Source organism: Silene latifolia, chromosome 11 (assembly GCF_048544455.1).
Source record: "Silene latifolia isolate original U9 population chromosome 11, ASM4854445v1, whole genome shotgun sequence".
Lineage (NCBI taxonomy): Eukaryota > Viridiplantae > Streptophyta > Magnoliopsida > Caryophyllales > Caryophyllaceae > Silene > Silene latifolia.
In genome coordinates this window covers 4,097,485-4,100,743 of record NC_133536.1, presented here as the reverse complement: position 1 = coordinate 4,100,743, position 3,259 = coordinate 4,097,485, and the positions used below count along the sequence as shown (strand labels likewise).

Sequence of the window (3,259 nt, the reverse complement as noted above, 5' to 3'; positions counted from 1 at the left end):
GATTGTTAACTTTTCTTTTTAAATTGAAAGTAATCAACAGATTCAGTCATTTTTTGTCTTCAAAATAAATTTTTAATTAAAAAAACTTGTCAAACAATTGGAAGAATTTTTTATTTGTATTCAAATCCTTGTAATTGGTTTCATTTACGTTTTAAGTATTTTTAAAATTTACTGCATATTGCTAATTTATTAAAGAAATTTGTAATTTATTCACTTTCTTAAACTATAATTTAATTATCGAATTTTTTTCTTATTTATAAATTTGTCCTCATTAAACTGCCATTTATTACGTTTTCAGTACTTTTTCTCATGGGATAATCTACACTTATAAATTTAATTTGATTTGTAATTTATTTTTATTTAGTTATTATTTTTTTATGTTTTAGATTAATGAGTATTATTTTTTTTCTCAATAAAATTGACATTACTACTCAACAAAAATTTAGTTTTAAATCATCGCTCAACAGAAGGTGAGTATTTTAGTTCTATTTTCTATCTAGTTTAAAATACCGGAAAAAAATAAATAAAGTTGCTTTTATTTTTACACTATGTAATTTCTCTACTGGTTATAATATCGAAAATCCTCAAGTAATTGTTTTTCATTAGGTTTTCACAATAATTAATTGCATAATTTTAGAATGAAGTACAATGAACAATGAATTTGCTGTCTAATTAATTCACAAATAGAACATGGCCCTAAAAATCAGCAAACTTAAAACTGTCTTAGACATATTGACTTTCAACCACAAAGCGCCACGTAGGCTCTGTGGTTGTTGCTTTAATAGATAGGATAGTTCATCTTATTAGAATGTGGATTCGTCGAAAGATTATCATTCATATTATTCGTTAGAATTGCACATGGGCCTGGCACTACTACATTTAGATTCTATAGCAACACTTTGCTATTGTTGCATAATGTCATATAAATGTTGCAATAGAGTTTATGCAACACTTAATCAAGTGCTATATCAGGTCTTGTTGCATTAGGTCATTGCAACGCTTAATGCAACACTTTTTAATCTGAAGCAACACTTTTGAAAAGTGTTGCATTGGTCATGTTTATGCAACGCTTTTTCAATTGCAAAGGCAACATTTTTTATCTTCTAATGCAACATTTCTTATGTAAAAAAAGCAACACTTTCTGAACTAATGCAATACTTTACATGTTGATAAGCAACACTTATATCAAATTAACGCAACATTTTTATTTTGGAAACGCAACACTCGTTACGTCCCAAAAGAACACTTATAATAAACAAATGCAACACTAATTTATTCAAAAACAACACTTAATAAAGTGCAACGACATAAGGACTTGTAAGGCACGCAACAATTGTAATTCTCTCTAATTGTGCATTCAATTAATTCAGTCTCAAAAATATATGTCAATTACATTTCAAAAAAGGATCAAAAGTAGAATTTCGATCGCAAATGTTCAATTATTTAACTAAAACAAATATAACAAATGTTTAAATAGAACAAATAATAATTCTTAACGACTATTTGAAAGCTACTAATTATAAGTCTTCATTCTTGTATTGTGAGCATATATATGTTGCCAACCGGACAAAAAATCAACCCGTCATCATTGTTAATACCTCAAATGCAACCTGTAACATAAAAAATAGAACATTATTAGATTTGAGGATTCAAAGGCTCAATAGGCATAGATGATACGTCACACTTAATTATCACGAAATAATAAATAATGCATTAAAGAACAACTAATTAACAAGAACGTGCAGAAAATAGAGTACGTGATTGTACACAAGGTGTAGCCTATGTGAAACGTTTGAGTTTGATCTGCAAAGGTAGGCCTGTCCAGCCATAATAATCACACCAAAGACTTAGAGACCCTCTGTTCTCGATAGCCAGGCCATTTTTCTACCTTCACAAGATAAGCATACTAACCTGCCTTACTCTAATAATTCTGCATCATAAGTTCCAATCATAGCAGCCCTATTGACTACTCTATCTACCTCTGAGAATTTACTCTAACTACCTACTCGCCTCATGCTACTAATAAGGTTTATCAATGGTCCGAATGGTTCGAGAGGTACACAAGCATGCACCAAAGATAGGTGACTGGTACAACAACGGCTCTGGAATGGGTGGGTTAGTTGTGCCAAAAATCGGTTTATGGGATGACAATATGCACTAGAAGCTCGAATACGAATGACAAATGACAAACCGATCAAGTATGACATGGATATTGAGGATAGATGCTACTTTTGTGGGCAAGCTGAGGAATGTATATCTCACATCTACTTTGATTGTGCTTATAACAAGAGAGTTGTTCGGTGCGTGCACGAACCAGAAACTAATGGAGATTCCCTGTGAGCAAACTAATGGAGATTCCTTGGGTACCAAAAAGGAGTACAGCAAAGCATTGGTTATGGGACAAATGTAAACATGATTGTGTGCTCAAATTTCCAGAGAAGATCGAGAGTGGATACACAAGATGAAGTTAAATGGTGGCTAGGACTGCAGCTAGAAATGATTTAGCACATCTAGGGATATGAAGCTAAATGGTGATCAGAGGACTGCAGCTCACTAATTTAACATAAAATTCACAGACAACACAGATTCAAGCTAAGCGTAAGTGTAATACCCGGTATTTTAACATGATATTATAATAGGCCGAGTTACCAGCTGGGTTGCGTAGTGTATTTGTGACTCGGGTAATTATGTGACTCGGGTTTTAATTAATCTAACTAGGCTAGGCCCATATCGTCTTAATAGCACCTATCCTATATGTATAACTCATCTAACCAAACCCTAATCTCCCTATCACCATATTCACTCTAACCATGAGAAAAGAGAGAAGAGAGAAGAGGGAGCCGTGTGTGAAGGGAGCCGCGTGAGGCATTGCGAGGTGATTTCTCAGCCTATTCTCATCCTATTTCGTAAGTAGACTATCCTATTATCTCTTTATTCAATTATTAGCATAATTATAGTAGTGTTGGGATAATTTTCGTAACCCTAGAATTGGTTTGGGGGTTTTGATTATAAATTGTATGAGATAAATGAATAGAATAGTTACAGCAATTTACATATTCGTTGGTCTGTGTTGTTTGAGTGTTTTACCTGTCTTAAATTCGTGAGATGCAAAAAGTTAAAGAAGAGACTCATGTTTATTCCAAGCCTAGTTTATGTCTGTGAAAATTGGTAGCATTTCACCGTGTAGTTTTTCTTGAAGAAATTATTTGTGAACGTTTATCTAAAAAGTCCGCGAATCAGTAGAGGCTGAACGATTACT

At 32.7% G+C, this 3,259-nt stretch overlaps 1 long non-coding RNA gene across 1 annotated transcript; it reads right to left on the bottom strand.

Annotated features, from left to right (window-relative positions):
• Positions 1-1,419: 1,419 nt before the first annotated feature.
• On the bottom strand, positions 1,420-1,840 carry LOC141612639 (uncharacterized). Its single transcript, XR_012529125.1, has 2 exons — positions 1,758-1,840; positions 1,420-1,610 (listed from the first exon to the last, which is right to left on the bottom strand). It is a non-coding gene; the product is annotated as an uncharacterized LOC141612639 (long non-coding RNA).
• Between the last annotated feature and the right edge of the window lie 1,419 nt (positions 1,841-3,259).